The sequence below is a fragment of the Athene cunicularia genome, assembly GCF_003259725.1.
Source record: "Athene cunicularia isolate RWA chromosome 7 unlocalized genomic scaffold, athCun1 chr7_part1, whole genome shotgun sequence".
NCBI classification, from domain to species: Eukaryota; Metazoa; Chordata; class Aves; order Strigiformes; family Strigidae; genus Athene; species Athene cunicularia.
In genome coordinates this window covers 12,941,526-12,952,766 of record NW_020799107.1, presented here as the reverse complement: position 1 = coordinate 12,952,766, position 11,241 = coordinate 12,941,526, and the positions used below count along the sequence as shown (strand labels likewise).

The following is an 11,241-nucleotide window of genomic DNA, read 5'->3' as shown; positions in this document are numbered from 1 at the left end:
CAATCCAATCAAGATGCACTATATTTTTTTTAGCAATAGTTTTACCTTTTACTTTTTGCTAATATCAACTCCATTTAGGAACATAACAGTACAGAAGTGGAAGAAACCACCTGAGTTACTGAATCCAGCCTACAGCATCACATGCAGTTCTGTGGTGGACAATAAGTTCGGGTCTGTAGAAGCAACTGCTGTGGCCAGAAGTCAGAAATACACCCATCATCATAAGTCCTGTTGTATCAAAATCCCAGAGATAAAAACATGAATTGCACTACCAAGACAGCACAGCTGTTTCCATCGGCTTGAGGTACCACAATGACTTGGAAGCACTGATGTGTCCCCAGCAAAGTGTTCATACTTGCGTGTCATGTGCCACCATGCTCCTTTCTTTCTTGCTGTCTCTTCATAAAACCTGGTAGTTTGAGCTAGAGGAAAAACTTGTTCTTTATCCTAGGTCTCGCAATCAGATTAACTCTGGAAGTATGTAAATTCTTGAGAAGATTCTTATTGCCATGAGGATCATGAGTGCTTCCTGCTTGGTACCAGACCTGTGTCTTCCACAAACCTTTGATATTTCCTGAGAGATCCTGAACTGTGGGCTGGAGGAATAGGGCAGTTCCTGGTGTGGGCGGGCTAATGGCAGCAATGGTGGAACATGATCTGACTCAATTAAGAAAAAAGAAACAGCAAACCCTGTGGTGTTCAACATACCTTCCAGCAATGTCTTGTACTCCCATTTCTGCAAAACCCGACAAACTGAATGCATATCAAGCAAGTTGTTCCAATAGTCCTGCTTGAAAACGTGCAGTTTATTTCTCAAGCTTCAGCTTGAGGACAATGCTTAATTTATCTCTCTAAATCTCTACATTTAGAGCAGGCTGAAATCCAAGACTTTGTAAATCATGCCAAGCATGAACATTGGTGACTAGGGTAAAACTGTACTGGGTGTTAAGTGTGCCACAAGGAAGGAAACAACAATACTTAAAGAGCTGTAATAGCAGTTAGTAGTCCTGTTGGCTGGGTCAATTCCAAGGCAAAAAAAAGTCACAAATAATTTTACTATATGAACTCTTATTAGATGTGCTGGCTTTTGTGAGTGTTTTTAAATTTACATTGTCTAATGAGTGTAGAAATTTATTTTTTTTTCTTCACATTTTTGACACTGGAGAAAGGGAGAGTTTCAAAGACTACTGAAAAGATGGGATCTATGAGATAGTGGATAGAGAGGAAAGGAAGGGCAGCTGGGCAACTTCTGAATTTCCATTGATGACACTTACTAAGCTGTCATGGCCAGAATGGTGATGCTGAAGCCCAATGTGCTGTGCCAGTGGTAAATCTTATGCATCATCTCACTGGTCTAGGGTTGGATTTCTTTGCTAACAGCAGACAATTTTCCAAGATACATCACGCTGCTAATTGTTGTAGCATTAATTTATGATGCACTGGATTAAAAACTAGATTTTGTCATAATTTTAGCTCTTGTATGTTCCAGGATAATGGCAAATAATAAGCAAGATTATGTTCAAATGGAAAGAAAACAGAGAGGATTACATGCAATTAAAAAATCTAGTAAAAAATGATCATTTTAAAGGTTCATCTTTGGATTTTTACACTACTGCAGCTGATACGGCTTTGGAATCTATTTTGGAGTATTATTTTTATTGATACTTTAATAAGATATTTTTGCACTATTAAAATCTTTGCATTTCAGTTGGTATACTGCAGGCAAACTCGCTGCTGAAGGATTTAACTTTTTAAATTGAAAATGGAAAATCTTTATTTCTTTCTGAATTCTGCATGACAAATGACTGAACAAGGCAACAAAGTTAAACAGCAGATATAAGCATGGTATGAGCTGTTAAAGAACAGTAATTTGATTGTCTATACTATGAGAAAACCATTTCTCATGAGATTTAAAATAGTCAGTTTTCCATTCTGATATATGAATAGTGAATAAAATGCTTTTCTGAAGAAGTAACAATAAAGCAATGGGCTCGTACATTTGACCTTTCTTTCCCCTTTTGCAATTTTTATGTATGTGGCAAGTCTCAGTCTTTAATTAAAGTGATTTGTATTTTGTCTTAGCCTGGAAGTGCTGCACCCTCATCTCATGTGGCTTGAAAGACTTGGTTCTTAGCATTGCAGGTGTAGAGATGATGTATTTGTTCATTGTGTGCTCTGTTTGTCCTGGCTCTAATAGTGGCTTTTCAGGTTCAAGAAAGGCAATGCAGGCAGCATCTGCAGCTTTGCAGCAGCTTTGCAGCACTGTCAATCTTCACAAGCGTGTCAGCTTCTTTGGATGAACAAGCACTTAATCGTACTGTTTTCTCCTTGGTGGGCTTGCTTTCTGTGATATGTTCCTTAGGAACGGATCTGTTTCTCCAGTGTGATAGATCACAGCGAGAATAGGATTTGTGTCCTTTCCATCTATCTCCTAAAGTAAAAAATGAGACCTGTGAAATGACAGTGTTGATTTCAATGACCCTCTTTTGGTGGCAAATACTTACATGTGTAACATCTTTGACTGACTATGCTAATGCATAGACATTTTATTTTTTTGCAGTTTTCCAAGGTGGTCTTGTACACCAAGGTATACTAAAGTTGTCTTTCTCTGAAGAACACAAAGCATCAAGGGTTCCTCTCAGCTTTGTCTCATGTGTGAGGTATGCTGCTCAGATTAATTATCCTAGAGGTCTATGACAGTGGTCACACATAAAAATGATATTTTATATGGCATGGTAATGGTCAGGTGATACTTGGAGGTTTTCAGGAAGTGCTGACATTTCTGATGGTGCTAGTTTATTCCTGGAGATCAGCCCCGCTCCTCTATCTCCATGCATACTGCAATCTTTTGTTGCCATTCAGAAAGACAATGTGTCGCCACATGTGTGTGGTTATTTTCCCTTTTTTAAAAGCTTTGTCAACATTTCTGTTTTAAAGCATTTATTAAATCATCTCAGTTAGGATGCATTCTTTAAATATTACGGAATTAAACTCTTCAGTATTTTGCTGTGGTATAGTTAAGCAAAAGTATTTCTGTAATAATTGCCTCTTGTGGCCTTTCAGCCCACCAGATGGGCAAATGGTCAAAAATCTAAACCATTCCTATTTCAGGATAAATAAGATATTTCAAATTAGAATAGTTAGTGTCACTGTGACTAAAAACACCCTCATTTTTCTGTGTGACTGTAGAGCCTAGGACACTGCAGAATATTCCCAGTATCTGCAGTGTGGAGCGTAGGCAGTGAGTCATAAAGACTCTTCTGTCTTAACTGGCTCTAGGAGGGAGGGTAATGCAAAGTTGGCGTTCCTTAGCTCTGGCTTCTCTCCAGGGGCTTTCAGGCAAGGCAGAGCAGCAGTAGTTGTAGTGACTTTTGTGATGGGACAGCTTTACTGATTGCGTTGGTGACACCAGTACATTTTTTGGATCTGGTAGACCACTAACTGGACCTGGTGTTAGTGAAGAGTGCAGTCTGGTTGCTATTTGTTAGCTTTTACAGTGTGACCTAGTGGGCTCTGACTGTACCGTAGTTTTGAATTGCAGCTCTTGTATTTGACATGGGTGTGCCAGCTTAGCTGGATAGGAAATTACTAAGATTCGTTTTTAAATAAAATGGTTAATCTTGGGTTTGTCCTGATATGAAAGTACATTAAAGCATAGAAATTTAGGAACTCTTATACACCCCACATTCTTCTAACTTCTGCCTTTTATTTCTCCTTTCTTTCTAAACATATGAAGAAAAAAACTATTGAAAAGGGTTTTGTTTTGTTCTTTGTTTTTTTTTTTTTTTTTTCCCCCCCCTCCCTCTGGCATGGTGTTGTACCATTTTCCTCCAAGTGCAGATAAGTGCTGTTTGGATATCTGCAGAGCTACAAACCTTATGCATATCACAGTGAAATAGCAGTTTGAAGAGAGCTAGCTCAACATTCTCGCACTATTATTAAAATACAATGAAGTAGATACAGGTCTGTAGGGAAAATACTGCAATATTTCTGTCCTGTTTGTTAGCTGTAGTATATTGTTTTGGGTTTATATTTTACATTTGAATAACCTCCCACATTTAATAACTATGCCAACAGAAAGAAATGTAGTTGCATGAAATTTTTGTTTCTCTTGGAGTAGTAGTTAATATTTTGGGGTGTGGGTTTTCTGCCTTTTTTGTTTGGTTGGTTTTTAAGGGGAACTACTAAGTTATGGTTCACTGCAGTTGAATAATTATGGATGATGGGTACTGGCCCGATGACTACCTTCCTGTGCTCTCTGTTCTTTACTTTCTAGCATGCTACTTTGAACTCCCTGATTTCATGAAACCCATTCTGACTGGAAGTGGCCCTTGCACTTTCCAGTTCCCAAGCACTTGGGAAAAGGGGAGACTAGTCTCCCTGGTGGTCAATGACAGACATTTTAATTACCGTTTCCTGTCAGCTTGTTCAAACAGGTCTGTATGACGGCTAAATCTACTGTTGAGGGGGATAAAGGTGATGTCGTAGGACATACAGAGCAGTTGGATCAAAAAGAGTTGAACTGATGAGTAGGTGTGGAATTCCTGGATAATTCTGCTTATAACTCATCTTTTTGACAGTGAAGGATAATAGATTTGATTTGTGTAAAATTTGTGAATAGTGTATTATGTTCAGGACAACATAAGGAATTTGAGCATTTTTTCAGTTCTCCTTGTATTCTCTTATTCCCAGCTTCAAAACCGTGGAGAGAGACATCCAGGTAACTGATCCTATATTGGAGCTTCTTTTTGTAGCAGACGTTTCCTTTGATATGACATTTTTACATGATGTTTACATGACATTAGTTCAAGTGGCAATTTCCTTTTGATTTCTTCATCAAAATTGTATCCCAAGTTGTGTAGCAAAAAGAGTATTTTAGCTGATGGGATGGGACTAGAACATTCAATGTAGGCAGGCTGGGGTTTGCCCCTTTATTTTATGTAGTAGGGTCATGATCAGAGGTTTTAAAGGGAAGTTTAGTAACTTCAATTTATGCCTATCTGGAGCAGATAATGTATTTCCTGCTGGAAGATGCTTCAATGAAAGGGTACCTCAAGACTCTGGCTCTATTCCATTTGATTGAATGTACTATCATTGGAACACTTCATCTTAAGTGATGAGTCATTTCTGACTCAGGCAAAGAAAAAAAAAAATCTATAAAAAAGCCAAACATTGAAATGCGAGTGACAGATCAGAATAAAAACATGGAATGTTGGAAATCTGGATATGAAGTTCTCTAACGTCTCCATTTTGTATTTATTTGTCTACTGGATGAAGTAATGAAGAAAGTCTTGCCTGAAAAACTATCTCCAATTAATGGAAGCTACTGTCAGCCTGGTAATAGAACAAATTATTTAATTAAATATTCTTTAAATAATTCTTGTATAACCAACAGTAGTTGAATTAATGAATATGTGATAGGTTTCTCTTTCTTCTGTGATAAAATTTTTGACCTGTTAGTTTTAAGTTTATTTCACTCAGGATAATAAGATCATAGTTGGTTGCCTCGCAAATATTTAAAGGTGGTGGTAGTGGAAGAGGAAGACAACAGAAGTGTAAGTGTCAAATCTCTTGCTCTGATGCACAGACCATAAAAAAGTGAAGTCTTTGTGGTCTTTTTTATGTAGAAGTGACAGAATAGGGCCTTGTTCCTTGTCATTTATCCTGCTGCAAGTAAAGAAAAGTCCCAAAATCAGTGCTGCTGTTGAGTCCTTTGTGTGCTAGAAAGAGGTACATTCTATGTTCAGTGTTGACTTGGTCTTGCCAGTAGTCACAAACCATTCACAAATCGGTGCTTTTCCCTTTGAAAAGGGACCTACTGAAGTGCCAGTTCTAGTTTGGTGAAGCCCTCAGAGGAACAGGAGCAACAGGAGGTGGAGGAGGAGAGAGGAAGATAAGAAGATATGTATTTGTGGTGGACATACTTACCTAGTTTCATAAGGAGTTTGAGAAAACATGTGAACATTTTAAGAAAATGGAACAATATTAGATTTCTACATTGTATACTAGCTATTCATTTTCACTTTTTTTTTTTTTGATTTTTCATTTTATTTTAAACTCAAGAGAAATAGCTGAATACTTGCTAAATATACACAGAAAAATGAAACTCAGAATATTTTACTTGATTTTTTTTGTTTTGTTGTGCTTTTTTAAATAACTTCCCAATTTAGAGGATAGGCTGGGTTAATAATTGTATTTGGCTAAATCAAATGTAAAAGACAATTTAAAGGTAGATTATAATGCATACTTCTCTTACTAACTTCTGTGCTGAATCATCCTGGAATTGTGAATATTGCAGTCTTAATCTTATGTTACAGTAGCTGGGTAGTTCTTTTACTGTTTGGATTTTTGTCTCCTGTCAAGATGAAGGCATCATTACCTCATCTTAAAAGGACCAAAAAAAAAAAAAAAAATCCATATTCTAAGGAGTAGAACCCTATTAATTCTAGGAGCTTTTATTTCTACTTACAGCCTTTTTATGTTTTAGTCACTCCCCCTGCAAAGTGGAAGGGAGCCAGCTGTGTTAGAAGTAGCATCTCAAGAACATTATCTGTCATGACAGCACTTCATCATTCAGTTTTGCTATGCTGAGACTGTAAAGGAGGCCTCAACACAACGTTGATCGTATGGGTATTGCTGGCTTTGATCGTAAATTACCTTTCCTCAAGTGTTTACCATCCTTGATGGTGCTGGATTCAAATTTCTGTATATGTTGGAATGCTCTCTGAACCAAAACGTTTATGACAACTGAAAACTTCCCCCCGATTCCATTTCATACAGCAGTTCATTACTATACACACACTCTTATATAGTTGCTGCAGCTCTCTAACTTCTTGCTGTGCCATTTCTTTGTACTTCAGATTCTTTCTAAATCTGATGAATGTCATTAAAGAAGCTGGCACCATTAGTAGGTAAAATGAATAGTGCTGTGGTCTCTGTGACATCCTTAACCTTTGGGGTTTTTGGCATGTGGATTAGTGCAGTGTATGGCAAATATTGTGGTATTGGCACTTGGCTACCACAGGTTCCTTAAGGGCAACCACTGTAGGCTGGAATAGCTTGTTTAAGCAAATAACCACAACATGTAATTATTTTGTTAATTAATATAAAAGCTCTTCAGTTTTCTATAGCTTCCTTTTTGGATTCATTACAATGAGTTAGAAATAATAATTATAAATAATGAAACAGGATATTTATTTAAACCTCTATATGAAAACACGGTCTGGGAAGGCAGACTTGTCCTCTTAATAAAAATGGTTTGGGTAGCTAGCTCCTTCTGAGCCATTCTCTGGAAGCTGGGGGCAGAACTCGGCTTAAGGCCTTGTGCCAAGTACATCATTTCAAACAGGGCAGCATTTTACTGTGGAGTGTGAAAACACCATTTTTTTACAGATCATGTTGACAAACACAACGTGTTAATGGTTTGTTAGGATAAATAACAACACTTAAACAAAAATAGTTCTAGAAATACCTTTTTAGGCCATGTCAAAGCCTAGTATACGACTATGATTTCTCTGACACTGACAAAATCTTTTTCAGTGTTGTGTTGTGGAGATAGCGCTGATGTACACTGTGTTTTTACATCCCTGTGCTGCAGCGGGCAGGCTATATTTAGGAATGGTTGATTACCACCATCATCTCTAATCTATGGTATATAGTATGTCCGGGAAATACCCATCTGAAACGTGACACAATTACATAAAAAACCATGACAGATTTAATGTATCTATCTACAGTTTGTATTCCACAAGTTTTCTCCCTATTCCTCCAAAGAAAGACATGTTGGGACTGTGCTTACAAAAATTTGTAGATGCCTAGTAGGTTCCTACAATGGCCTCCCCAGTCAGGAATAAATAATTTCTGAGATGTTTGAAGTCATCAGTCAGTTTTGTTTTTTGGAACATACTGGCTGCACAGATTCTTAACCTTTAATTGATTATAACTTTAAAGTAATTTTTTTTTCAGTTGAAGTCCATTGCAATATAAGTAATAACTCCTGTAGCACAACATGTGTGTGTGTGTGTGTGTGTGTGTGTGTGTATATATTTATATGTTGGTTCAGTTGTATGTGTATCCTTTCAGTGGAGACTAGGTAGGTAGTGGACAATAAATGGAAGAACCTTATACCAGGATGTACTCCAGAAAGCAAGGGATGGATGTGGAGTGCAATGCTCTTGGACTGTCACTTGTGAAACTTTATGGGAGGATTGAGACAGAGGTACTGGAGGAAAAGCAAGCAGAAGAAACTGGAGGGAGAATAAAAAAAAAATTTGTTTTGTTGGTAATGAGACACTTTTTGAAGATGAGGGACTGCTAAATTATAGATATGTGCGATGTAGAGCCTCTTTGTGCACCTGAGAATCTACATAGTGGGATATGATTCAGACAGGGGAAGCACAAGTATCAATGATGTAACTGATCATTTTGAAACCAGATGTGTATCAGCCCTGGATAAACAGGATGGCATTCTTTTAATGACATGTTTTCAGTAGTTGTTTAGGGTCATTTTTAATTATTTTTTTTTCCCCACTTCTCTCTCTATTAACACAAACTGAAAATGTTTCACATTGTTGCTATGAATTCCTGGCCTTGAGTGCAAAGCTGCTGCCTTATATGGTCCTGTTAACACTTTCTGATGGATTGCTGCAAACCTGAGAAAACTGTAATGGCTGTACTCTATGTTTAGGACAAAACCCTGCAAGCTGGTTGGTGCTGTGAGTGCTTGACACTTTTACAGCCACGTCTTTGGGTACTGTGCGTATGTTGCTCAGCAAGCATTTAATTCAGACTATTTGAGACAGTAGATGCATGCTAATTCAATGATCTCCTTTTGGTTCTTTTTCCAGTACTTAAAAATTTTGTACCTCTCAAATACTTCTCAGTGTATCTTTTCATTACAATCCCATGACCAAATCTTGAGGACCATTCTTCTCAAGTAGACTGCCCCGATTTTAGAAATTACTAAGGAAGGTTACTTAGAAATTACTAAGGAAGGTTAAAATACTGCAAAGTCATACTGACTTAGTTGCATCTGCAGATACAGCTTGGTTTGCAGTTGCTCACCGCTCTTAATGCAGAGGTCTAATTTATGGTTATTTGCTGCTTACTAAATTTAGATTGGATGTTTTTGCTTGCTTGTTTTTGAAACAAAGGTGAGATATTGTAGAGTTTGCTCTGGATTTGGTTTTTGTAAATTACTCATCAAGTTAAATTAAAAAAATAGACTCCTCTGAATTACCTTTTGGAAGTGAACTTCATTTCCTTTACAGGGCATGTTTGTGGGCCAAGTCCAAAGGCTACTCATATAGAAAAGTTGCGTGGCTAATCCAACTCCTAAGTGTTGACAAAGTATAACTGATAACATCAAAAATTTCTAAGTACCCATTAGAATTGCTGTCCTGGATAGACAGGGGAATACTTCATATGAACCCTCATTATAACTTGTCTGATGCCATGCAGAAAACACAGGTGTGCCATTGCCATCAGAGGCAGGGATAGCCTAAACAAGTGAAGATGTGACCATCCCTGCTAACATCTGATACTGGTACTTAATCTTCCAGTCCCTCTGGGATTTCGAGACTCTCTAGGTGGAGTGAACTGTAAGAGACTTTGAGCAGCTCCCTGGTTGGTTGATCATCCTACTCATAACTAGATGGAAAACAGTCTGTATTTTGGTGAGGTTTCATTTAGTTAGTTGTACATAAGAATCATTTTGATATTCTGATTTCTATTTCAGATATGATAAAATAATTTAGTAATAAAAGGATTAGTAGAAAATTGTTTTATGGGCCATATACAATGCAAAGCAAACGACATATAGGAATTTACACACCGTGGTGAAACAATACCAACACTTGCACCTTATCTGGGACTGATGTCAGACAGGATGTGAGCATAGAAGAGTCCCTCTTTTATTCTGTTCAGGGCAGTTGTGGGTGTTTGAGGAGAACACTTTTACTGAAATACTCATTTTTGTAAGTGGTCTTCTGGATAGTTACCGTACAGATGAGGAGACTGTAAGTTAAGAATTAATCAGTCAAAAACTCAAGAGCACTAAAACATATTTCATTTCAACTTTTAACCTTAATAAAATATTCCGATATTTTAAAAGTATTTGTAGTGCTTTTTTTCTTTTTTGTAAGGGGTGTGTGTGTGGGTGTGTGTGTAGAAATTTTATTATGAGAAACCATGAGAAATCCTGGTTCTGACAGTGAAAAATTCTATTAATTTATAACTAACTTTCCACTCCTATTCCCAGTTTTTTGATAAAGAGATGATAGTACTTTCATTGCAACACTCCAAAAAAAGCAGCCTTTTTGAATAGTTGCAGTAGCACAAGGCAGGAACAATTCCAACTTTTTTTGGGGTTTTCTTTTTCAAGCTTTTTCCTGCATGTTGATCTTTCCATGAGCCAAAACGGCAACATGTTTAGGCCTGCACTGTAATTTAGTTACTCTTGGTCAAGCTTGTGTTACCTCACGTGCATGAAATATTATGTTTTCTAAGTTAGTAAAATCCCCATGTAGTTCACTGGGATATTACGTGACTTTTTAGACCTCTCCATGCATATGATATAACATTAACTGTCTTTTAAAACAGGAAAGAACAAAAGAGGTTGAACAATCAAGGCTTTCTATTATTTCATTCATGTCTATAATCATCAGGGTACAAGATGTTATTTTAGATGACATGAAGTTTTTGGTTATTTGAGTTTAGACAGAACTCAAATCTAAATTAATCCTTAACTGATGTTACTTACAAGTAATGTATTGGAGAAAGAAATTGTAGATTTCCTTTATGCATTAAGCAAGGTCACTATTCATGACAAGCCATCACTCTGTGCTTGTGACTGATGATTCATCCTGTACAGCTGACCAGTGTGGAAATGGTCAAGACTGCAGAAGAGCCTCTTTCAGCTATATTTAACTTCAGCAGTTTTCTGCACTAGTGTAGCAATTCTGTCACCACTAGATTTTGGATCCCGCTCTTACTATGTGCTGTCACTGTAGCTGAGTCACCCCCTTTGGCCAGAGCAGGCCAGATGTTGGATTTGTCTTTTGACCTTTTCAGTTGTGGTGTTTGCTATTCGCTTTGATGTTAATGCATATCAGACAGCAAAATGCTTGAGTGTTGCTTTCACAATTGAACCTCGCATTTGGCTGCTCATACTTGGTTAGCAGCTGACGAACTAGGGGCACTTTCACTTGCTCAGGAAAAGAAGGAAACTTCCCCCCCCCCCCC

The 11,241-nt window shown here is 37.5% G+C and overlaps 1 protein-coding gene across 1 annotated transcript in view; it reads left to right on the top strand.

Annotated features, from left to right (window-relative positions):
• The first annotated feature begins 5,311 nt into the window (after positions 1-5,311).
• The window catches only part of OSBPL6 (oxysterol binding protein like 6), a 76,840-nt gene continuing 70,910 nt past the window's right edge, over positions 5,312-11,241 (top strand). The window contains exon 1 of the mRNA XM_026853013.1: positions 5,312-5,337. The gene's annotated coding sequence lies outside the window, so the exon portion shown is untranslated. The remainder of the gene's footprint in view (positions 5,338-11,241) is intronic.